Raw genomic sequence first — 26,570 nt, forward strand, 5'->3', positions numbered from 1 at the left:
TTCCGGATACAGGCCAGGATGCCATTGGCTTTCTTGGCCACCTGGGCACACTGCTGGCTCATGTTCAGCTTCTTGTCGATCCAGACTCCCAGGTCCTTTTCTGCCTGGCTGCTCTCCAGCCACTCTGTCCCCAGCCTGTAGCGCTGCATGGGGTTGTTGTGGCCAAAGTGCAGGACCCGGCACTTGGCCGTGTTAAACCTCATCCCGTTGGAATCAGCCCAACTCTCCAGTCTGTCCAGGTCCCTCTGCAGAGCCCTCCTGCCTTCTAGTTGATCAACACTCCCCCCCAGCTTAGTGTCGTCTGCGAATTTGCTGATGATGGACTCAATCCCCTCATCTAAATCATCAATGAAGATGTTGAACAGAACTGGGCCCAACACTGATCCCTGGGGGACACCACTAGTGACCGGCCGCCAACTGGATGCAGCCCCGTTCAGCACCACTCTCTGGGCCCGGCCCTCCAGCCAGTTCCTAACCCAGCACAGGGTGCTCCTGTCCAAGCTGCGGGCTGACAGTTTTTTCAGGAGGATGCTGTGGGAGTTCTATACCCCCAAGCAACAAAGAAAAGAAAGAGGAAAAAAAATAGCAATTCTAGTGCAACACAGTGAAGTGAACCAGAAGATTAAAAGGTTCAGAAGGGAATAGTTCACCTGATATTTCATACAGAGAAGATGCAAGACAGCAGGGATGTACCACAAGGAATTGCAATAAGAAAAGGTTACTGGAAATATAAGTGATGCTGGGCATGTGCTGCTACAGACCTCAGGGGAAAGCTGATTATTCCAGATTTCTGGAGGATAAATTCAGTGGCACATTTTCAATGTCCTGGCAGAAATTGATGCTAAGTCCAACGTCACTCATGGCACAAAGCAGGAGGACAAAGAGCACCCTGGGCTTGTCTCACTCTTACTTTCCACAGGTACCCATCACCTGCTCACAGAGGCTGGACAGTGAGACACATGGGTTTTAAATACATTAAATACGAGTTACCTAAATTATGAAGTTTCATAAGACTAATAATTTCCTTATCTATTTTTAAACCTAATGTTTCTTGCAGTATCCTTGATGCCTCAGCATCAAGTCAAAGCTACAGAGGGTCATGAGAAGAAAGAAGCAGTACATTTTCCATTTGTTTTCTTGAGAAGGACCTTGCCTTGATTCTCCATGAAATACAACATTTCAGTGAAAACCCTTTGTCAAAATTTTGACTTCTGGCATTTCCAATCAGCAGGAGAGCTCTGTACTTACTCCATGCATGACTGAACTAAAAAAGAAAGCACGTTTCAGATGAACTGGCAATCTGCACAAGGAATTTCAGCAACACTCATGAGATTAATTCTGGAGAGTGATGCTCTCCCAATCACACATCATTTCTGCTTCCCTTTGATACTGTTTCCCATTACATGTGCATTAGCACAGTAGCAATAACTCCGCTCTGCTAGTTAAAGGCGAGGTACAGTGAGGACCTTGAGCTTAAAGAAGCAAAAGTTTCAAAATAATTCAGCATCACTGAAAGCTGAAGCCCACCCCAGGGGGGCTGGATCTACATTAAGTCAATAAATTCCCTACATCTTTGAAAAAGAGTCGACCATTCCCCTTGTCATCACAGAACCACACATGGACAAACCTGACTCCTGTCCCAAGATTAACAGAAAGCATTATTCAACGTATGGGCAGCTGCCAACATGACTATATAGAGCTGCCCACTCCAGACATTTGACTTAAAAATCACATCTGCCTTCTCAACAAACACAGAACAATACACTGCATTTGTGTGACCAAACATTTCATGCTTGCCATGCTGTGCTTGAAACAGATGCTTGATAAAACTCTAGTGATATAAATAGGGCAATCATTTGCTAAGGCCATATGTTGGAAGCATGTAAGATGGACTTGGTAAACTGAAGAGTCTTCAAAAAACAGTAATGATAATAACAGGACTGAACAGATCTCAGATCTAATATCCTTTGGAGCTCTTTGGTTTGGGGCGTTGTTTACTAGAAACTCAAATGACCACCAAATAGCTTTTCTCTGCCCTCTCTCACAAACCTCTCCAGTAATGCTGGCTACAGGGTCTGACTGAGTGGGTCATGGGCCCTGAGATCCCTGCAGTGAGTAGAGCTTGGCTACAAATGCAACAGAACACATCTCTGACAGCCCATCCCCAAATTTCTAGCTTGATTAACACTAAGGTGATTTCTCCAGCAACCACTCCAGGAGCAGCAAATCACTGTTCAGAGGGACCTGGATGGCAGGAGCAGTTCTGCAGGAGCTTCAGAAAATTCAGTAAGGACTAAAGCCATGTCCTGCACCTGGAACATGAAAATGGGCTGGGGGTAACACAGCTGAGAAGATGTGGGGGCTCCTAGGGGCAGCAGGCTGAACACCAGTCAGCAGTGCAGCCCAACAGCAACATCCAGCAGTCAGGGGACCATTCTCCATCACTAAGCATGTGTTAGGTGACATCTGGAAGATCATCCAGTATTGGGTCCCCAAGGTAAGAAGCAGGACCAGCCCATGGGGAGATGGGTTCAGCAGTGGTCCCAAAGATAGCCAGGAGAGGCTGTGGGAAGAGGGACAGCTCAGCCCAGGGAGAAGAAGGCTTCAGGGACAAACAGCCACTAATAGTCTCTCATATTTGCACAGCATTTACTGAGGCAATACAGCCAGGCTCCTTCACTCCTCCTCCTGAATCCAGATGTTCAAATGACCCCAGATAAACATGCAGCCCTACGAAGAGCTCCATCCAGATGCTGCTCCCTAATGCAACAGGATGTGTTACAGACAGACTTCTTCATTATTTCCCAAGTAGATTCCCCTTCCCTTTCATCAGCCTTTGTATTTTGATGTTTCCAATTTCACTGGGTATGTTTTCTGCAGTATTAAATATTTCCTAGGTTTGGTTTTTAATACATGGGAAATTATGTGCTCCATATGCGAGGGGGAGCAGAACATGCTGACTGCACAAGTGGGTGGAAAAGTCCGGGGGGAAAACAGCAGAAGGAAGGGAAGGCACTACATTAAATATTAGTGTTTCAAAGTTGCTGAGCAAAGAAGGAAGATTACAGCAGCCAGGTCTGAGATACACCCTTGCTCCATCACACCAGTCCCCAGTGGCAAGGGAGAGAGTGCAAAGCCTGCTGCCCAAATGGGAAACAGATGGTGAATAATTCAGAACTCATCCATTTTTCTAATGAAATTTCAGGAAGGAGATAAATATGCCAGTATTTGTCTGATCCTTATTACTGCATAAAGGAACCAATCCTGTAAGGGTCTGATCACCAGCAAACTTTGAGACAGATCTGCAGAGCTGATTGTCATGGGTCATGTCCTCCTAAACCCTTTCAAAAGGGTCCCAAATCCTCCCCCAAAGCTCTTGGTGCATCAAAGTGAACTCTAAACCACTGACTTCTGAGCCATGACACACACTACTTCAGCCCTACTGGTAAGACAATTATTTCAGAGCATTCCCACAAAAAAAGACTTTTTTCTGGAAGACAGTGGTGGTGGTCATCCTCTTTCCAAAGCCAGGCTGCATGTGTGGTTGTCCCAGCAGTCTATGAGTTGGATGAAATTGGTACAAATGTATCAAACTTTGCAGGAACTTCTTTAAATTCTCTCTGTTCCACAAATGGGCTCCCTTGGTGCCTCTGAGGCAAAAGAAGTGAAACATTCCCCTCCCAAGATACCTTGCACCAGCACCTACATGTGCTTTGTCACTTACTGGTACCAGGCAGTGCATGTCCCATGCATTACATCAGCAGCTCCTCTTTTAACAGCACTGTAAGGCTTCAGCTCTGCAAAACCACATGGGGACTCCTGGGACCTGGCTCACAACACAAAAGCCCCATGGATCTGGCTCCAGAGTGACAGGGATGTCCTTCAAACTCTCACAAATGAGCTTCATGAATTATACACACAGAGGGGGCTCAACAGCTCTGAATTCATCACCCTGCTGCTCTCACACCCTGCCACAAAGAGCAGAATCATACCATGCCACCACCTAGGGTACTCACCTGCCAACTCACAGCAGCAGTGAGGGGCAGGTCACTTACTGGTGCTGCTGAGGCATTTTTGGACTATCCAGCATCTGTGTCACCCTTCAGGACTGATTCAGGTTTAAGGACATTGAAGGGGTTGTCTCAGATATGCTGGGAACATACAGATTTTGCAAAGCCTGGCAGCTGTTTCATGTTTTTCTCCTTCATCCTATCATTTGTTTTCTGCTTCATACTATGTAAGTCAAGAATGCACACATCAGTTTATAGAAGAACTTTGTTTAAGGGAGGTAGGTACAGTAAATAAATGTCCTGAGAGGAGATGTGAATCAGTGTTTTGCCCTAGGCAAAAATTCCTTACCACTTGATGTGTGATCTTGGGTGAGCCACTTCCACTTACACTTAACTCCACCTCTAAACACCCTTCTCTTGCTATTCAGACTCCACAGCCTTTGCAAAATGGATTGGCCCTGCAATGGATTTGATGCATGAGTCTTAAATACTCAGTCTGGTTTGGAACCTCTACGAGAAATGCTGTGATCCCATCATTGTAAAAAATACCTCTCATTGTAACAGCTCAAGGAGGGAACAATCAGGGCATGTATCACACAGAAGAATTCATGTTCAACACCCCCTCTCCTTCTTTCCAGGGCAAGAAAAAGAAAGGAGGAGAAGGAAGAGACAGATCTCATTGACCACAATGAGACTCAGTTGGTCAAGCTGATGATAAAGGCCTGCAGTAAATTAAACTGTGAGCATTTATACAGCTGATGTGATGCTTTTATGAACCATCTGCTCCTGGCTTACCTCCGCTGTTAGATGTAGCTAACATTAGCAGTTGTTAAACTTTGTCATTTTAAGACAGTTTCATCTTGCTATAAATTATTTTTAGCTTCTATATGACTCACACCACTTTGAGCAGGATCCTTCTTTGAGACAGAAAAGGTAACCTCTGCATCCCTCTGTCTCCTCCCAGTCCTACCTCACTCCCTGCCACATCTAAGAGGCAGCAAATGGGTTTTACCATCTGCCTGCAGTGGAAAACCCCAGATCTGACACATAGAATCATAGAATCATAGAATTGGCTGGGTTGGAAGGGACCTCAGAGATCATCAAGTCCAACCCTTGAACCACCGTTGCGGTTGCTAGACCATGGCACTGAGTGCCACATCCAGTCTTTTCAGGGACGGAGAATCCACTACTTCCCTGGGCAGCCTATTCCAACGCTTGATCACCCTCTCCATAAAGAAATTCTTTCTAATATCTAACCTAAACTTCCCCTGACACAACTTAAGACCATGCCCTCTTGTCTTGTTGAAAGTCGTCTGGCAAAAGAGACCCACGCCCACCCAGCTCCAACCTCCTTTCAGGGAGTTGTAGAGAGTGATGAGGTCTCCCCTGAGCTGCCTCTTCTTCAGGCTGAACACCCCCAGCTCCCTCAGCCTCTCCTCACAGGGTCTGTGCTTGAGTCCTTTCACCAGCCCAGTTGCCTCCTTTGGACCCACTCCAGGACCTTGATATCTTTCCTAAACTGAGGGGCCCAGAACTGGACACAGTACTCGAGGTGTGGCCTCACCAGAGCTGAGTACAGGGGCAGAATCACTTCCCTGGACCTGCTGGCCACCCTGTTCCTGATCCAGGCCAGGATGCCATTGGCCTTCTTGGCCACCTGGGCACACTGCTGGCTCATGTTCAGCTTCCTGTCAATCCAGACTCCCAGGTCCCTTTCTGCCTGGCTGCTCTCCAACCACTCTGTGCCCAGCCTGTAGCGCTGCATGGGGTTGTTGTGGCTCCACAATGATTGCTTCCAGGGCTAATGCTCTGCATCACTTTGTCACGGTTTAACACTGGCCCGGCAATTAAACCGAATAACAGACGCTCTCTATTAATCTCTCTCTCCTTGATAAAGAAAGGAGAGAGAATAAGGGAGAGAGACTTATGGGTTGGAAACTAAACTACACAACTTTAATGAACAGTAATGATAAATAGGTAAAATTACTAAATATATACAAATATACAGGAAAATGGATACCACGTTCCTCCCCCCTCTCCCCCAATAACTCTCACGTCACCACCGAGGCTGTAGGGCAGCCCTGGGAAAGTCCAGGTTGGACTCCTGGAGTCGGCAGCAGTTGGGAACCGGAGGCAGGAACACACAGATATGGGCTGGCACGGATCAGGACCACAGGCAGACGAACGGACAGGATCCTTCCAGGATGCCGGGTGAAGGAAGGGAAGCAGGAAATCAGGAAAAGATCTGGCTCGGCCCTCGTGATGCCTCAAATTTATACTGAGTGTGACGTATATGGGATGGAATACTCTGTTTGGTCAATTCTGGCATCTATCTTGTCTGTTCCTCCCCAAAGGAGGGCTCAGGTGGGACCTCTGTATCCTCCTGGACGGTAAAATGTTTTCCTCAGAGCTGAGCAGTGTCCTTGGCTCTGCATACCAGTCTCTAGCAGTAACTATAAACATCAAGTGTTATCAGTCCTAGAAGCAGACACTGAGAAACTTGCTGTTAGTTTCAGCAAGTGCAGCTCCTTACAAGAGACTGAGCTGAAAGCAAAAGTACAAGACAGAAAATCACCTTTATCCTGGCCCAAACCAGGACACACTTTTGAAAGGGCACTTGGGCACTTACAAGTAATTAGTATTCCTCTGCCTATATTTTTCCTCTCCCACCCAGAACTAGGCAAAACAATCTCCTTCATAAACTGCAGGACACAAACCAAGGATATTTAATGGGCCACTGTACTCCCATACAGGGAAGATTCCTCTTTTCAGGGAGCATCCTTGATGTTGGACATTAATGAGAGACATTATTTCAGAGCTGAAAAGCTCTGTAGAGATTTTAAATATCTCCATTTCTCAGGATTTCAGAACTCAATCAACATTTCACATCTACAAAGGATGAAAGCAGAGCTCGTGGGAGCCCTGCAATCCAGCCTCCAGTTCTTGTCCCCTGTCCTCTTCGAAATATTTCTGTAAGGAAACCACAGTGCCAAAATGCAGATGATGTCCTAATTCAAAATATAATTCCCTCCCATTAACAAGGCAGTCTCTTAGCTCTCCCAGAGACCATCTAGGAGTGCTGATTTTCCTTGGCTGCCCCTACTATACACGACAGCATAGGATGGGGCACAGCAGCATCCTTCACCTCCATCAGCTGGTCAGGCCAAACCAAATGGCCGTTCAATTTTTAGGCTCTGGGATGTGTGATGAAAATGTTGAGCAGCTTGTTGAAGCTATTTTCTCAATATTGACTGGAAAAGAAAGCACTGAAAAATTCATTCTGCAGGAGCAGCTAGTAAGGCATTCAGTAACAGGGGTTCACCTCTAATATTAAACTGGTTGCACAGACGATCTTCAGAACTGGCTTTTGAAGTTAAGCCTGAAGTACAATGCTTCAGGTTATTTCTTCCCTGTGTTTTGCAAGGAAAAAAATGTAGATCTGCCAGAGTCCAAGGCATAACATGCACCTGTGGGGAAGGGGAAAGGAGGAAGAGAGAAAAGGATTTAACAAGACACCCTGCTCAGAGGCAACAGTAGAGGTTCTTGCATCCTGTCTGACATCTCCCACAAGTCAGGATACACACAGCAACTCTACCATTCCAGGCAACTAAAATTTTCTGATTAATTGCAAGGCAAGCTCTGCCCTACTTCCCAGCTCCTCAGCACACATCTCTTCCACAAGAAATCCAAACTTGCACAGTCAGGAGGTCACCATTTGCATTTATTCCAGATGTGCTCATTGTTTAAAAAGCAGCACAAGCAATGCCCTGCCTGAGGATGTGCTGCACCTCCAGGGATCACCTGGGCAATGCAGAAGATTCACACACCAGGTCCCACGTTGCCTGTGCACACCTCATCTTTTTTTAGTCTCTATTTTTAACTCCTTTAAGGAGCAGCAAAAAGCTGAAGAAAGAGCTGCTCTGACACAAGGTGTGCCTTGTCACACGGACCTGTGTGTCTGCTCTGTCCCTCACACCCCCAGCACTCACCCTGCAGGGGATGGGCCCAGGCACAGCTCTGCTGAACTCCCTGCAGAGCTTTCTGCTGCCTCTAAGCAGAAAAAGAGCAAACCTGCCCCTGCCCACCATCTTAGTCACACTAACAGGACAGCCCTTACCAGAAATATCCACAGGGCATCATCAGTCAAAGCATCACAGCAAACCCTGGGGGCTCAAGCAGACAGATGCTACCCCCCTCATCTTTAGAGGCCAAGAGCTCTGCTCCTCAGAGCCAAGCCCTGAACTCTTTTATATTCTAAGCTACAGATCACAAGAGGTTGCTTGGGGGGGAAAAAAAAAATAAATAAATAAAAATAAAGGTTATTTTATATTTGCTCGTACGCAGCATTAAAGATAATGCTGGTTTGCTTTAGAATAAAAATGCCAGTAGTTATTTATCCAGGTGGAGAATTAAGTATACTGCACCAGCTAGCAAAAGCTCAATGAAAAAGTAAATCCTTGGGATGGAGCATGCGGGAGGAAAAAAAAGATTAATTGATTTGTGACTACAAGGAGGTTTATACAGAACCATATTTATCACTAGAGTGTTTTTGAATTCAATAGAAACTCTACTCAATTCTCTTCTGCAGCCTTGGTTTTTTTTTTTCTGTTGGAGAAAATATATCAGCAAGAAAATAGAAATGACATTTAATTTTAAGGAGCATCACCTTGCTTTAGTAAATAAACTAGAGTGGGAGTTGCAGCTCTGGGATATCTGCTGAGCACTCCCCCCCAGGTGGGACTGGCAGGACTGAGCAGTTCTCAGCTGACAAAACCTAGAGCACAGCAGAGGCAACCAAGATCTCCAGTTTGGTTTTACTCACTTTTCACCTCAAGGTGCTGATGCTCATAAGCTGCTTGGAGTAAAAGCTGGGGAAGATGCAGGTTTGTCTCTCTGCACTAACTCCTGCCTTGCTCCCACTTTGGTAACAGGAGCACCCATGGTCTGTCCCCTGGGGTCAAGGGTATCTCAGCTGTTCAACCCACACCATAGAAAGGTTGTTCAAAACAGAGTTATTTCACATTTGATGTTGCCTTCATCTAAACTCAGATACCTGAAATAAAGATAATCCAAAGGCACAGAGCCAGGCAAGCCCTGAGATGGTGAATTTATGGATTGTGGCATCAAATTTCTGTGTCATTCCTACACTGCATGTTCAAATAGGCATTTGCTTGGCTTTACCTACCATGGCAAATGGGACTGCATTCAAATACAGAGAGACTGCAATACTCTGAAGACAGGTTCATCATTTATTTATTGTTTGCTTCTTATTTCAGAAGCCAGAATTACACCATAATTACTTGAAGAGAGACTATAAAGACCCAAGCTGTTTGTCTAGCAGCCTCATTTATTTTTGCATGGCAAAGAAATTATTTCCCCCAAAATCAGAAAAATAAGAAAAATACCCTTGAGTGCCTCATCCAATTTTAAAGTAAGTGACGTGTTAGTTCACACTACAGTGAGCAATTTAATTCTCAATTAAGGGATTAGATCAAACAATAACTCTGGACCATTTGGCATACCACAGGCAGCTTGGAAAGGAACTGGCACATTTCAGCCACTCCAAGAAACTCTCTAGTTACACAAACCTGCTGCAGACAACTGAGGTTTCCTTTGCAGGTTGGAAGAGAACAACAGAGAGTGAAGAGAGGAAAGTGGAGAGAAATTGGGCTGCTAAAGGCTGGAAATGCCCAAGCTGAGGGCAGCCGTGATGCCCTGTGCAGGAGTTCCCAAGGGAGAAGGCCACACACACCACAAGAGTCCTTCTGGCATCATCCCGTGCCTCCCAGGGAGAGGCAGCTCCAGAGAGCAGAAGGAGGAAGAGGAATGGATCAGGCAGCACATGAGAGCTGCAAAACTGTTACAGATGTACTTTTGGCTTATTTCTCCCAACAAAGTACTTGAGACTCACATTTGCCTATTGAGTCGTCCCTGTACAGTCCCAGAAGCATCTTGCTGCAAACACTTAAAGGCATTTTTCCTTAATTCCTGCTCTTCTCTGCTTCTTCTGGAAAATGAGCCATGACACATGAGCCATTTGCAACGCGCTGCAACTATGACATTGCTTGTATTTCCATGGCAACTCTCCCCCCTCTCTCCTCAACTTATAGACATGCATTCCCGGCAGAGTTTGGTTGCAGACACAGATCATTATATTTAATCTGAACGAGTGTGTACCTGAGTTGCCTTTATTTCACAAAACTGCATAAGAAATTAAATTCCTCTCACTATTTCCTTCTCTTATGCCCCAGCGTTATTACTTGCAGTGCTGTGCCATTACTTGTTGGCATTTTGCATCAGTACATAATGATCCAATATCAGATAATGTTAAGATGCAAAAACCACTCAAAACACCAGACAGCAATTTTCTGCTCAGTTTCCCAATTTAACCTGAATTGATGCTACATTGTAAGTTTGGATGAGGTTCACGGACTACTCTAATTATAATAGCATCTTGGGCAGCAGCAGTCACTTGCAGCCTGCCTTTTTGATACTGGTCTTGATAGCACAATTAAGAAGCTGGACAGAGAACTTCTTTCTGAGATTTGTCCTAATGAAGAGCAAGAGGCCCTGCTGTTAAACCTCTTCCTTTGAGCAGGCTGCTGCCTCCAGCCCAACATAACCCTCAACTCCAATGAAATTAATTCTGTTTTATAAATCCCCACTTCAATTATCCACGTTCAGCTTCCCCGTCCAAGAATAAAGCAGTGCGACAAGAGGCAGAACTGGCAGGACCCAACATTGCTTCTATCTGCAACTCCTGCAGCAACACTTACTCAGCTTACAAGTTAAAAAGTAGTTTTTCTCCCTCTCCTGACCACTACCACTGCAAATCCTCTCCCATTGAGTCAACTCTGGTCTTTTCTGTCCCACAAGCCACCAAAAAGGGACACTGAGTAGGATGGCAGCAACCCAGCCCAAAGTGTCCAACCCACAGTGAAGCAGAGGGACATAGCCAAGGGAGTTTTTTTCCTGGTGTCAGACCAAGGAGCAGGATGGAAGATGTGCTGACCCCACAGGCATTTCCTCAGGGTTGGTGCCCCAGGCCCAGGAGATGGCAGCCATCTGAGCCCACAGGAACAGGCAGAGGAGCTGCTCCATGAATAAATCCTTCTTCCATGTGCATCACTGCGGCCCATCTGATGAGGAGTAGCAAGTAAAATGATTTCTTTGCTCCTCGTTACCCTTTTGGCTGCCTAAAACTGTGCATCAGCTTTGCAAAAAAGAGCAGAGTGAAAACCCAGCTGCCTGGGTTCTGAGCACACACAAAACCCCACTGCTGCTTACATGGGGCTGGGTTTGAACCCAAAGCGTTTACATTAACAACTCCCTTGGGATGTGATAAAACATAGTGAGTAGAAATCTCCTAAAGGAACTTTGGAAGAATTCTTCTTCACTGTAAAGCCATTGGCAAGAGCTGCCTTATGAGCAGCTTCATGGCCAAATGGAAGAAGAAAGGGGAGGGGGGCTGGCACATAGAAAGATTGTTCAAAACAGAGTGAATTCACATTTGATGCTACCTTCATCTAAACTCAGTGGGTGGCAGTTTATGCATCCCTACTAAACCCTTCTGTTTGATACCTGTGGATAGATGTTTCTGCATTTTTAGCCAAGTCTATAAAGATAACAGAAAATACACCTATTGCATTTGAGAAGAACTGCCCCATTTGAAGAAATGAAGTCTAAATGAGACAAAGCCAGAATGAGTAAAAAAAAAAAAAAGCAAGACTTGCTGGCCTAAGATAGGTTATTTCTTTAGAGATGCATCTTACACCTTTCCTCAGAAATAATTCTCCATGTTCACAGAAGATGACAATGACAGACAAAAAAGAAATCCATTTTGAAAAGATGTAAGTAAGCTGATATATAAAAGAAAAGCCACAACATTATTTTGTCACATATTATATGTGCTCCAGAGAGACAACGCATGGTTAGGACTATTACCCACCAGACACCATGCTGTGTTATGGGTAGTGTCCTGGTTTGGGCCAGGATAAAGGTGACATTCTTGGGTCAAACCCCTTCCTGCTTCCCCTTCTTCCCATCTCCCTGTTTGCTTAAGCATCCTGGGAGGATTCCATCCATTCCTCTGCCTGTGCTCCTTATCCATTCCAGCCTGAATCCCTGTGTTCCTGCCTCCAGCTCCCAGCTGCTGCCGACTCCAGGAGTCCCGCCTGGACTTTCCCAGGGCTGCCCTGCAGCCTCGGTGGTGACGTGAGAGTTACTGGGGGAAAAGGGGGGAGGAACGTGGTATCAATTTTCCTGTATATTTGTATATATTTAGTAATTTTTCCTATTTACCATTACTGTTTCATTGAAGTTGTGTAGTTTAGTTTCCAACCCATCAGTCTCTCTCCCTTATTCTCTCTCCTTTCTTTATCAGGGAGGATAGAGAGCATCTGTCACTCGGTTTAATTGCCAGGCCAGCGTTAAACCCTCAAGGGTAGGTACGAGACAAGAGGCAATCTGAGATTCAGAATCCTAAATATTCCCACCACAAGCACAGGCAAGTGCCAAACCCCAACCAGCACCACTGACCACATCTGGATTTTAAGCAGCTCCCTCTCACTACCACACACTCCATATCACTGATCACTAGGAACAACCAAGGGAGGAACAAAAGGAAGTATTTCACAATGTGGTTTTTTTCTGCAGTGGATGCAATGGGATTTTTTTTTTTTCCAGGGAAGGGGAAAAGATGACCAAAAGACCACACTATTCCAGAGCAAACATGTTGACCATATTGATGCTCAGAATATTCAACCAGGACATCAAAAAGGGAATGCAGTAGCTGAATCCAGAACATGCCCTATGCATCCTCACCACAGCTTCTGTTACTGCATTTTTCTTCCAACCCCATCTCATGCTCAATAAACTGTACAGAATGGTAGAGATCTAGCGAGCAGGTCTGGAAGTATATCCCAAAATGCTGAACACTGAGACCTGGGACTTCACAAGCCCAAGTTTCCCATTTTTCAGGTCACTGCTCTGACCTGAGTCAGGCTTCACCTTGCTGCCAGTTAAATGTTTCACACAGCTCTCAAAAAACAAACCCAAAAACCTGAGGCAAGTCTTGCTGCAACTGTGACAGCTCCACTGAAATGTCATCTTCAAAAAATGGCAAAAAGAAGGAATTGAACCCAGTGCTTTCCCACAGAGAAGCTCTCTCCAGGTGGAGGGTAAGGGCACCAAACTTGTGCTTCCAACTTTAAGTCCCTTTTTGTTTCATCTCTGCAGATTGACTTAATTAAATCCTCTTCCTTTAAAATAAACTGCTCCAGTGTGGTGTTCACTCATGCACAGGAAATTAAAGCCTGTTATAAAACTAATTTATGCACCCTGCTGGCCACAGTGCCTGTGGAGTCTGCATCCCTGGACACACACTCAGAAAGCATTTGCACATGTTTGATCTGAGTTTTGCTAAACAGTGTTAGCATGTTAGCAACAGCTGACAAGTTTTTAACTTTTTTTTTTTTTTTTCCCAAATGAAAAACTTCATCAAAAGGAACATTTACACAAGATTGGGGCAGGGTAGAGGAAGTACCATTAAATATTCAGCCCTGAAGAGTGTCACAACATTTTTGGTTTTTAATACTGATTAAAAATAATAATTTAATAGAAATTGGCCCAATTTCTTTTCACTAGGACTCATTGTATCCCTCTTGCTTTCTCTGAAACAACAAGCCTTATATTGAATTGATTCATACTCAATCCAATGAGGTCATGCATGTTTAAGTATCATCATCCTTACTACAGATGGAAAATCAACTTTCTCTCATGTTGCAATGCTAATTATCATCTCGTTTGTCTAGCAAGGGCACCTAGACAACAGCAAAAAAACAGCAAAAAGACTGTACAGAAGCCGTTACAGAGAGTGGCCAGGATTTAGCAAAGCACTTTGCCATGTATGATTTTAAACATTCTCAGTTTAGCTCTTCAAGTTAAGAACATGCTCAAATATTTTGCCCCGTTGCACTTTCAGTAGAAGAATGAAGAAAAAGGGGAAGAAAATATCATGACACTCATGTAACTGATGGGAACATGGGGGTGCAGAATAATGAAAGCTGAGCCTCTGAAAGGCACAAAATGTTTCTGAAATGCAAGGGAGTTCGAAACACCAACTTTTGGGTTAGAGTGACTGTGAGGAATAAAACATACTCTGGAAAGATTTTTACAAATCCCTTCAAGCACCAGTAAATCATCAGGCACCTACACACCTTTGCCACTTTGTCCCTTATGACTGTGAAGGTCCAAATTCCCTGCCTGGGGAGGTTAAGTTTTCCTCCTACTGATGTCACGGATTCAACGCTCTACAAAACTGAGCCAGGGGGTAAATGAAACCAACCAAAAACCTGCCTATAGACTGAAAACACTTCTTTTCTTCTTTTGCTTTACAGGAAGATAGGTAAACTTGATGTTAATCTCTGCTCCAAGCAAGCCTAATTCTTTTGCATCCAAATAAATTGTGGCATCCAGGAGCAGAGCTCAGAGTACATCAGTGCAATGATGCGCGTGACCCAAAATAAGAACATGAGGACCAGGAGACTGCTCTTCAAAGCAGCTGGGTGTACATATCTTTGAAATGGCTATTAAATTCACTTAAGCACCAAATTAAGCAAAGAGTGGGAAGAAAGACTGATGAAACTGTAATCTGATCTTTCCTGATCCAAGCTTAACCTTGGCTTGGCAGCACTGTCTGGTTTTATACTTAATTTAGTAATGCTCATATGATTTATTCCTATATTAAAGTCTATTTCACAAAAGCACAAAAAGAAACTGCTGTATAAAAAGAAAATGCTTGCTTGCAGTTAAAAATGAACCCATTTTACTAGGCATGCAGGAATTTCTTGACTAAGCTAGGCATGAATCAGCAAGAAAAGGACTGCTCATTGGAAAAAAGCAGTCATATTACATTGTCTTTCTGCAAGGCTATTCCCTGCTTAAATGGAAAATGTGCCACTGCTGTACAAGCCCCGATAACTAATGGATCTGAAAAGCTCCTTGGTTCACATCAAGTCCCCCTCAGAAATCTTGACCATAAGTATTTTACCACAAGCAGCATGAAGAGCCACTTCTGATCACTGCTTTGCTGTCCTGGATGCAAAGAGACCATCAGCCTGGTGCCACAGTCCAGTAAAACTACTAATCCTTTCTTATACTTGTCTTCATGATTGCCCAAATGATTTTCCTTGGTGAGTCCCCATCCCAAGACGGGTTGGAACAATTCACTGTGGCTAGCAGCAAGCCAGCCATCTGCTTCCCCCATCTCCTCACTCCTGTTCCAAAAAGTAACTGGAATCTCTCCACTACTTCCACTTTCCACTTTATTTTTAGAACATCCTTCAGTCAGGATGTAATGCTGCAGATTCTGTGTTTTTCTCTCCTGAAAACCACATTTTCTTCCAGAAGAAACCTTACATTTGTTGGCCAGAGCTTTACAACATAAAAACAAAACATCAGGTAATATTAGAAAGACCTGGACCCTGAAATCCAGAGAATGGTGAAATACCTTCATCAGACTTTGACAAATGGAAGAAAAGTGCATATGTATTTTTTCCCCCCCATGGTAACGGTGGCCAAGCCCATACCTGCCCACATACAAGTGCAGGTGCCTTTAAATTTAAATATGGGACTAAGGAGGAAAGGGGAGAGGGCTCCAGGGCAGGCAAAGGGCTGCTCATCCCAGACAGAAAAACCCTCCTCAGAGTTCTTTCTTTGTAGGTTGGAACCAGTTCCCTCTCCACCAACAAGAGGGGAATCTGCCTGGTCTGAGATCAGAGCAAAGCGAGTGCTCCTCAGATCAAGCTGAGAAAAAGCCCCCCCTGATGGCTCCTTAGCAAGTTCCTGCTCCTCTTCTAAAGAGCAGAGCAGCTGTGAGGCAACTGGGATCTCAGAAAGGTGCTCATTAACCACCACGGGTCAGCACAGCAATCCTGACCTTCCTCAGCCATCATGTCAAGGCAGAGATTAGTCCATAGGGCTCATTGGAGCTGATTTTGCTCCCAGCCTCCTGTTTCCCTAGAATGCTCTTTTGCTCTCACCAGACTTTCTTGGGACAGGAAGCACAGCAAGTTCCTGATCTGGGAACCCAATATCTGACTGAGCTGTGAGGACTCCTTGTCACCTCCTCCCTCCAAGTGGGATGCAAACACACAACCCTGTGGGACTCAGGGCACGGGAAGGGGGAGCAGTTGGGTCTTCAGCAAACCCTTCAGGATCAGCCCAGCTGATGCCCATCCATAAAGCTCCTACAAAGCTGTTGTGCAGAAGGACTTCCCAAGCCAGCAGTGCTTCTGCAGCCTCTCCATTGGCAGCAAGAAGCCAGACACCAGTCTGGCACTACACAGTCATTTAGAGGCACTGAGAGCTGCACTCCAGGGCCTCCAAAAGAAGCAACTAAAAGATGTTCAAATGTGGTTTCATTTACATATAAATAAATAAAAAAAAAATTGGCAACACCATTGTCTGCCAGTCCTCAGCCTGCTCTTTCTGGGAGCCCCAGGCACACAGCTCCACCAAGGACCATCCAACAGCTAGCCTGGCTGCAGAAGGCAGCAAACACCAACTTTTCAGTTCTTTTTCCAACAATTGGGGTGGGTGCACCCACATCTACGGGGGGTGGAGGACCCCCATCCCATGAGACTATGTCACCAGGAACCCACCAGTCAGCTTCTTGTCAAAGCCTGACAGCCTGTGATGATCAGTGTGAAGTCTGAGCTCCTCTGTAGTGTCACTTCCATGCCAAATGACAGAACTGTGCGGACTGTGTTCTGGAGACTCTGCTGTCTCTTTCAAACCCTGGTGATTCTTCCACCTATAGGATGTGTGTGCACATCCCCCCATGGAGAGTAGCCATACCTGCCAGAGACCCAACCTGTATCCAACTGACAGAGCTCTTGGGGTTGCTGCTTGATCCAGGCACGAAGGGACTGGAAAACAAATCCTGCCAGGAAAGCTCTGTCCAGCAGTGACCAACTGGAGGGAGCAGCAGTCAGGGCACTCACACACCCCAGGCCATACTCAGTGTCACTCTTCTGCCACCAAGCCACGCCATACCTACTTGCCTACACATACCTACCACACGTATCTACTGCTACCCTATGCCACTTTATCCCCTTTTTATTCCCCAGGCAACTTTTACCTTATCAGATGTCCTTCCATGTCACTAAGGTCCTCAGGATCCCATGACATTCATTGCTGGAGCTGCTGGTCCTATTGATCCTATCCCACTACACTGTAAAAAGCCACCATGCAGCTCTAAGTGGCAACTTTCCCTCCAACTTCCCCGAGAGGCTTTAAGAAATCAGATTTAAAAGCCAGAATCTTCAACACCTCCAAGACTTAAAACCTCAGAATACCACATACAGACAGGGCCAGTGGTGACCTAAATAGGTGACAGCAGCAAAACCATTAGGAACTCACAAACCTGCCTTTTCTCCATCTTTTTCCACTTGCAGATTTCCAGATCCTCATGTTTGAGGTGGAAATCCAGGGTGAAGAGGGATGGGTATGGCTGCCTGGATTGGCACTTGGGGCTAGCAAAGCCAACAGAGCAAGACACAGCCCACAAGGTCCCTCCTTGGGTTTCATGGACAACTCCCCTGATAGTTTTTGCCTGTTAAACACATGATGTGCAAGCCTGCTACTCACACCGATGTGTTTTACAAGCACAGTGAAAGCATTTAAAGATTTAACCTTGAGAAGGTTGAATTTAGATTGCCCATCACAGAGCAGCAGATGGGGGCTCTGAGAAGTGAGAGGGACAGTTTATAAAAGCCTCTGATGCTCCCAAGCAGAGGGAGCTCCTAGCCACCAGTCCCTCTCTGCTTCGACCTATGGGTATGATAATAAGGATCTATTTTTCCTTTAATTTAAACTGAGCCTATTTATGTGCCACTGACAGAAAAAGGCAGTGAATGAAAGTTCACATGAAAGATAATCGTAGCCTTCAGCACTTGTGCTCAAACACTATTTTAAGGCTCTTGGATGAAGGGCTGCTATATTTTGTCACTGAGCACAATGAGCTTGATTATCACATCTTTGTTTTGAATGCTCACAAAGTCCAAAGTCACTAAATAGTTGCTTCTTAATGAGAATAGATTGGTTTTGGCCAGTAAGTCACTTAATGCCATCTGCCAAAGAAAAAGAAGTTTACAGAGATAACTTCTTCCAAGTCCTTTCTGCATATTGTCCCCTCAGTTTTGGATTTAGAGTGAAAAGACATTTGTATAATTCAGCAGCAGCAGCTTTCTCCTGGGGGGACGTGTGAACAGACCACAGAAAAGGCTCCAGTTGGCTCTGACTTGCAAAACTACTTCATGGACTACAATTCAGTCAGTGGGATATGAGCTCTGTTTATTGGTGTTGCCCCAGATTGTTTTGGTTTTATTCATAAGGTTATTTCAGTGAAAACAGGATGACTGAAGCTTAATTTTACTAGCAGTTGTTAAATAATTCAACACACATCTCTTCTGTCTCTTTAATGCCTCTGAAAAATCAACCCCCCCCACAAATTAAAGGCCAAATCCTGTTTACTCTTTCCTCTTCTAAAGCAACTTCAACATCAGTAAAGGCTGTTTGTGTGACTTGGGCTCAAATTAAAAGTTCTGTCAGTGCAAGTATTTATTTTCTTTTAGTTTTTAAATCAGAAACCTTTTTTTTTCTTTTCTTTTTTTTTCTTTTTTTTTTCTTTTTTTCCCCTCTCTCCATTTTGATCAAAATACTTCTCTTTCACAAACTTTTAAAAATAGAAAGGTAAGGAAAGGTAAATGTTTCCAGCATGGCCATCTTACTTTCCTCATAGAAATGGATACGTTACCATTTTATACCAATAAAAAACAACTCTCCTCAAGAAGGAGGATTTGCTCCTTCCTCTGTACCCTTTGTTCACCTCCAGGAGGGACAGGCCCACAGTCTGTCCCTTGCCCAAGAAGAAGCCCTCCTGACTTTGATGCTCAAAGAAGGACTTGAAGCATTACCTGCAATAAACCCTGGCAAGGGGTGGTGGTTTCAATGAGAACCAGCCCCAAGTCAAGGCTGCAAAGGGCTCCTGGCTGCAAGAGGGTTAAATCTACACCCAGAAGCTTCAGGACTCAAGGGATGGGGCTCCTCCATCTCAGGAAAAACACAGCCTTTTCTGAGAGCTATTTCACACTGCACCCATATCCCACTCCAGACTCCCAAATTGTCTAAGGAGTGCAAATGCTGCCTTTTCAGGTTCATTTGGTCAAGCATGAGCCCATGCAGGTCCCTGAGGTCTGTCCATACCATGACATGCTGGCATCTCTGCTGACACCATCAGCCATGATACTCAGAAGCTGCAGAAACCCTGATGCTTCACTCCTGAACCTTTTCTCCAGTTTACCAGAAAATGATGCAGCTTGCAGGGGCTGCTCCCAAACCCTGGTGTTTGGGGTTACACTGCCATGTTCCGGTGAGGCTGGGACCAACCCCAGCTTCCAAATACAGCTAATATTTGCTATCCCAAGATCAGTCTTAAGAAAATAAAAATACCTGAAACAAGATGGAGCACTAGCATCCATGGAGAGAGCTGGCCATCACCTGGGCTGCTGCTAACACATGCTTAAATCTCAGGTGCACCCTTAGCAGAGGCATTATAGCCTTTCAAGCAGTGACATAAAATCTGTTCATCTTGTAAAATCTGACACTATTATATATTATTAGACACCCTCCTTTTATGCTTTGCACTAAATTATCTAAGGTTAAAATGACCAGATGAAGCATTTCTCATAAAAAGGCACGACACCAGCAATCTGAGCCTCAAAATCTCCAAAGCTCCCAGCAGGTTTCTCACACCACAGGGAATCTCTGTGAAATTTAAGAGCTTAAAATTAGCATGCCAATGAGCAAAAGTCACTTTGTACAGTGAGCTGGCATTCACTTCTCCCCAGTACCTTTAAAAAATGAACCAGGGAAGTCAATTAATGTTTGGGTTTTTTTTCTCTGTGTCCTCAAATCTTCATCAAAACTCCTCATGGCTAAAAGGAAAACCCAAACTGAGATAACAGGAAAGGTTCTTGTCAAAGTACTCTTGAAGATGGTTGCAATTTAATCCAGAGATGGATGATAACATTTACTGAGATTGTGATCCTGGCCTAAACATTCCCTGTCCCAGAATCTAAGCCCAACTGAAACTGTCCCTAACTAAAACAAAAAATTAAGCCCTCAATTTCTTCTTCTGCTAGCTTGTTTTCAAGTTTTCAGAGACTTCCCTCCTGAGCCATGCAAGTCAGTGTGATCAGCCCTGAAGTTTGGGAGTCCCCAACTTGTGCAGCAGGAAAGCTGTGATGGAGTCACCACCATGGGTAGTGGGATGAATTCCCATGACCGGAGTGCTGCCCTGGGTGGCTACAAGCTCCTCAGAAGGGACAGACAGGGTAGGAGAGGTGGAGGAGTGGCTCCATGTGTTAAGAGAGTCTCTTGACTCTGTAGAACTCAAGGTCAAGAATAATAAGGAGGAGTGCCTATGGATCAGAAGCAGGGAGAAAGCCCAGCAAGGCTGATACCCTGGTGGGAATCTGTTACAGATCACCCAATCAGAATGATGAGAGGGATGAATTCTTCTACAAGCAGCTGGCAGATGTCTCAAAATCACCAGACCTTGTTCTCATGGGTGATTTTAATCTGCTAGATGTCTACTCCACACAGCAAAGAAGAGGCAGTCAAGGAGATTCCTGGAGCATATAGAGGATAATTTCTTGCTCCTCCTGGTAAATGAGCCCAGCAGGGATGGATCCCTTCTGGATCTTCTGTTCACAGAGAGGGGCTGGTGGGACATGTGGTGGTTGGAGGCTGTCTTGGGGCACAGTGACCATGAAATAACAGAGTTTCAATACTCAGGGATGCAAGGAGTGCCAACAATAAAACCTCTACGCTGGACATCCAGAGGGCAGATTTTGGCCTTTTCAGCAGACTGATTCAGAGTGTACCCTGGGAAACAGCCCTTGGAAACAAAGAGGTCCAAGAGGGATGGGTGTACTTCAGGCAGCAAGTCCTGAATGCACAGGAGCAGCTGTCCCTGTGTGCCCAAAGGCAAACCAGAGGGGAAGATGAGCAGTCTGGCTGAACAGGGAGATTTTGGAGGAAATTTGGGTTAAAAAGAGACCTTACAGATTATGGTAAAAAAGCTGACTGACTACTCAGGAAGTAGGAACATAGGTCATGCAGAAAGAAAATTAGAGAGAGGAAGGCACTGTTTGAACTCAATCTTGCTACTTCTGTTAAGGGTAACAAAAAGTCTTTCTACAGATAAGTCAGTGGCAGAAGGCAGGGAAAACCTCCATTCTTTGTTGGACATGGGGGGAAACAGTTACCAAAGATGAGGAAAAGGCTGAGGTATTTAACACTTTCTTTACCTCAGTTTTCAGCAGTCAGACCTTATTCTGGGGACAGCTGCTTCAGGGGCTTGTAGAGAGAAATAGAAGCTGAGCAGCTCCCTTGTAATCCTGGAGGGAGCAGTTTGTGACTGCTGAGCCACTTGGATCCTCACAAGTCTATGGGATCAGATGGGATCCACCCCAGGGTGATGAGGGAGCTGGGGAAGAGCTCCCCAAGCTGCTCTCCAGCATTTAACAACAGTCCTGGGGAGGTCCCAGATGATGGGAAGTTGAGCGTCACACCAAACCACAAAAAGGGACAAAAGGAGGACCCAGGAAACTCTGGGGCTGTCAGCCTGACCTCAGTGCCTGGCAGGGTTATGGAACAGATCATCCTGGGGGCAATCACACAGCACCTACAGGATGGACAAGGGATCAGACCCAGCCAGCACGGGGTTAGGAAGGGCAGGTCCTGTCTGACCAACCTGAGCTCCTTTTGTCATCAGGTGACTGCCTTGGGGATGAGGGGAAGGTTGGGGATGGAGTCTGCCTGGAATTCAGCAAAGCCTTTGACACCATCTCCCATAGGATTCTCCTGGAAAAGTTGTCAGCCCAGGGCTCAGACAGGAACACTCTGGGCTGGGTTAGGAACTGCTGGAGGCCCCCAGAGAGTGGTGCTGAACAGTGCTGATCCAATTGGTGTCCCCCAGGGATCAGTCCTGGGCCCAATTCTGTTTAATATCTTCATTGATGATTTAGATGAGGGGATTGAGTCAACAATTAGTAAATTCACAGATGACACTAACCTGGGGGGGAGTGTGGATCAGCTGGAAGGCAGGAGGGCTCTGCAGAGGGACCTGGACAGACTGGAGAGTTGGGCTGATTCCAATGGGACGAGGTTCAACAATCCAAGTGCCAGGTCCTGCATTTTGGCCACAACAACCCCATGGGGAGCTCCAGGCTGGGCACAGAGTGGCAGGAAGGGACCTGGGAGTCTGGATTGACAGGAAGCTGAACATGAGCCAGCAGTGTGCCCAGGTAGCCAAGAAGGCCAATGGCATCCTGACCTGGATCAGGAACAGCATGGCCAGCAGGTCCCGGGAAGGGATTCTGCCCCTGTACTCAGCTCTGGTGAGGTCACAGCTTGAGTCCTGTGTCCAGTTCCATGTCTGACTCCTATGGAAATCAGCTTTCCCCCTGACTTCCAAAGCAGCCATGTCTGAAGAGCAAGAGCATCTTACAACTGACTTCATACAGAAAAAGGAATTTTCCTGCATTTTTGTGTAGACACAAGTTAAAGTCAGGAAGCACTGGTTTTCATTTTAAACATCTGCATCACTTCACATGAATGGTTTTCTAGGGAATCTGGAAGTTTTGAAAAACAAACCAACAGAAACACAGGAAATAATCCTGAAAATTCTATCCTTTCCTCACATGTCAGCTCTGTTTAACAGTCTGCAACATCTCCAAGTGACTGGATGCCTTCTGATAAATCACCACACTGAATACTCCAATGCTGAAAATATTTCTCATAGTTTAAGCAAGGCTGTCTATAGCTATTTGCTAAGGTTCTGATGGGCTGCCATAGCATGCTCATCCCTGCAAAGGTGTGGATGTGCCACAGGAACAATTTGTCCTAGACATGAGGATCCACTTGCACCAACCTTGTAGCGGTCATTTCTGAGAATTGTTTTACTCCCACATTTCAAGGTTTTTTGCATGTTCTGTGTGGACAGAAGTTTCATGCTGCAACAGTTGCACTTATTAAGTCTTGGTGGTTAAGATTAAGAGGAAAGAACACACCATTTATTTGATTAAAATAAAGAAAACACCAAGTTTATGTGCTTTTGAAAGTCACCATGGGATGATGGCTGCTGGAAGCACTAAGAAAAAACAATAGCTAGTGGTTTCTGGAATTAAATATATAGGTGTGTGTAGATATTCACATATATATATGTGTGAAAATACGTATTAATATCTAGATATATGTGAATACATATATATAAATAGAAGTATGTATTCATATATAGAAGTGGATATGCGTAAATACATAAACTAAAAATAATTCATAGCACCACAAATCTCTATGGTCTTGCATGAAATGGAATGTGCAACAACTTAAGCGGGAAATCTCAACACCATCTGCAGTCTACAACTGAGAGAATAGTTTATACTAAACACCCCAAGTATTTTACTGAATAGTAGAACAGACACCCTCTCTCCACTCCTGTCATATTCAATAACCTAAAATCCCGCTGCTTTTGTCTGCCTCAACCTCTGCATCATTTACAGAACCAGGATGACAGTTTGTTCTTTCAGAAGTACATTGCAATGCATCAGCATTTGAGAGGCAGAGCTGAAAGGTAACTGGGTGGGTTAATAAAAATTATTTTCATATTTTAAAAATCCCAAATCTAACAGCCTTTCTATTCTTCTACAATCCGTAACTCTTAAAATTTATTTCCTCCTTGCAGTGTTCCTAATACTTATTAAATGAGCTTTTGCTTTCCATCACCAGGAAAGATTAAATATGTCAAATAGGTGCAGCAAAGCCCCGTCCCAGTGCAGTTTAACCTGCTAGCTGGTTCCCAGCTACACCCTGTGTATAGCAGGCTTGGGAAGAAGCTTCTTTGTCAGCTCTGGACTCACCAAGGGCTTCTCCTTCAGCCCCAGCACACAACAGGGCATTGCTATCTCAAGGAGCTATTCAGGAGCACTTTTGCCTCTTTGACTCCATGAATCTGCTCAGTCAAGTGAGAAAATACAAAGAGAAAGTCAGCAAATGCATTATATTCTAAATAATCTACTTTTGGGACCAGTGGGGTCACAGTGCTGTCAATGGACTTGCCAAGCAAGCAGCAAAAATTCAAGTTTCTGTTCTCTCTGGTGGGTTAGGGGAGCCACAACTAGCAGAAAACTGCAACAACTCTTGATTTCCATGCTCAGATCCTTTGTCCTCAAGGCTGCTTCATATGCACTATCTGCTTGCTTGGCTTCTTGAAGAGACACAGATGCAAGAGTGAATTTAATTTTTTCCTGAATCAGACCCCTGGAGTCATCAATATCTCACATATGTAGTTATAAATCATGAGTCCTGCAGCTGAAGCACAATCAGCATGTCTAGCCCCAAATCTTCCAGATATCAGCAATTTCTCCAAAGCTGCTTTTTGACAAAATCTGATGCAGCATGATTTAAATAAGTCAGGCAAAAGAAACTGCTGGCTTTGATGTTTGCAGCCACCAGAGCTGCAGCAGTGGACAGGCTCCAGAACCCAAGAAGCCCCCAGAAAGCCTCACATTCTGCCAGGCGGGAAATGAATCATTCCTGGAGATCATGAGAAGGTGGATCCCACCCTATGGTACCCCATATCCAGATCAGGTCATGGATCTGAAGCTCCACAGCATTTCCAAAGACCTTTTAGGGATTTCCCTTGGGACATGGGAAGCGTTGGATTTCTTCCATTTTTTTGACACACATTTTTTGTGGATTCTCAATAAACTCTGATCACTGTGTATCATTAATAAGAAAGAACTGGATAAATCCAGGTTACATCTCCTAGAGCAAAGCATGTCCAAATATGTATGCAGGCAGGTACCCATTTATACACAAACATAAGCACCATCTGAACTAGGAAATCAAAATGTCTCTGCAGGAGCTCATGCTGATGAAGATGAGAATCTATATGATGACCATTTCAAATGTCACTTAATGTCTGCCTCTTCTGTGAGCACTAATTTAGAGATGATACATTGTGCTGTAATCACAGTTTTATCTTCTGGGCAGAGGCAGTCAGAGGAAGTCTGTGAGCCTGGCAAGGAAAATCTAGCTGTGAAATGTATGCACAACTGAGTGCTAAGACTGAGGGTGCCTTCATGTTTCAGGATTTTAAATGTTAATGGCGGGGGAAAAAAAGAAGATGATGATCTATTACAGAATTCAGGTATTACACTGGCATCTCTCCTAGACATTAAGAGAGACTATTTATTGTAGGGAAATTATGGTATAAAGCAGGAGCCTGCAGACAGTTTGAGACTGGGCCATATTTTAGATGGGTTTCATGCCATCAGCTCTCTCTGCCTGGATAATTATATCTTGTGAATTATCCATGAGAGAAAATTGCCTCCAAACATACTCACACAGCTGTCTGTCCCCTGCCTCCACTGCTGAGTACTTGATAGGTGCTGAGGCACCATGGATCACCAGCATGGGGAACCTCTTGTGGGGCTGACATTATCCCCATGCACCAAGAGGAGGAATAAACTGCCCCACTTTGCTCCCACTCTTTTCTCCTAAGAAGTCTGTAAACAACTAATGTACCTCTGTATACTGTAATTTCAGAATTTCCTCTAATCCCATGCCTAATGACATGGAGCAGTGCACTAATATCCTTTTCATGCAAATACTGCCATAAAGTGAATGGTTTTCATAGCATTCTATGACTAAAAAAAAAAAAACAAAAAACCCCAAAACTGTAGCATTTTATTTTTGGTCTGTATTTGGTTGCACAACATAATGCAGACAGTATTTTTCAGCTTTTTGTTGTGGACACTACCCATTTATCTCTTTCATAGTCCTTTCCCCAGTGCATGTTAACAATGTTATTTTAGTTTATTTAATAGCACTGGGAGCCTACTGGGTTTCCTTCAGAAGCCCTTTCTTGGAGGCAGTGCCCTTCCACCCCTTCAAGCCCTGAGTCCCATGCACTGTGGGGAACTCAGCACCCTCCTTGCATTAGGTACTGCTGCCCCCAGATCAGTCCCAGTCTCCCACCCACTCTGAGCTAATTCCTCCCCTCTTTTTTTTGTTTTGTCCCATCAAGTTTGTCCCGCACCAGAAGCCTGGAGGGGCTGGCGCAATATTTCAGAGTTGCCAACCCTGTCAGCTGAAGCACTACAACAACCTAAGGTGAATGTTTATAAAGTTTACCCTGAGCCTTTTATTCGAGAAAAAAAACCAATGCTGCATGTCATGAATTCAGGCTCAGTCCATTGCCTAGGAATAATCACCTCATTCCTTATGATTTGCAAAAGCTCAGTGCTGTAATTAAGGTAAAATGACTTTGTCATGTGCAGTTAAAGCTAAGGCTGTACAAATTTGCACAGTTCCTGTATTTCCCAAGTGCTTTTGCATATTGTCACCAAATGACACCCCTTCCACCCTACCAAAACCCCTTATGACTTTAATTGCAGCATCTCTCAGCTGGTTCATGTTCTGCCCCTCCAT

General features: G+C 44.8%; 1 protein-coding gene across 1 annotated transcript in view; it reads right to left on the bottom strand.

Annotated features, from left to right (window-relative positions):
• Positions 1-26,570, bottom strand: part of GALNT17 (polypeptide N-acetylgalactosaminyltransferase 17) — a 216,371-nt gene that overhangs the window by 99,853 nt on the left and 89,948 nt on the right. The window lies entirely within an intron of this gene.

Source organism: Calypte anna, chromosome 19, assembly GCF_003957555.1.
Source record: "Calypte anna isolate BGI_N300 chromosome 19, bCalAnn1_v1.p, whole genome shotgun sequence".
Taxonomy (NCBI): Eukaryota; Metazoa; Chordata; class Aves; order Apodiformes; family Trochilidae; genus Calypte; species Calypte anna.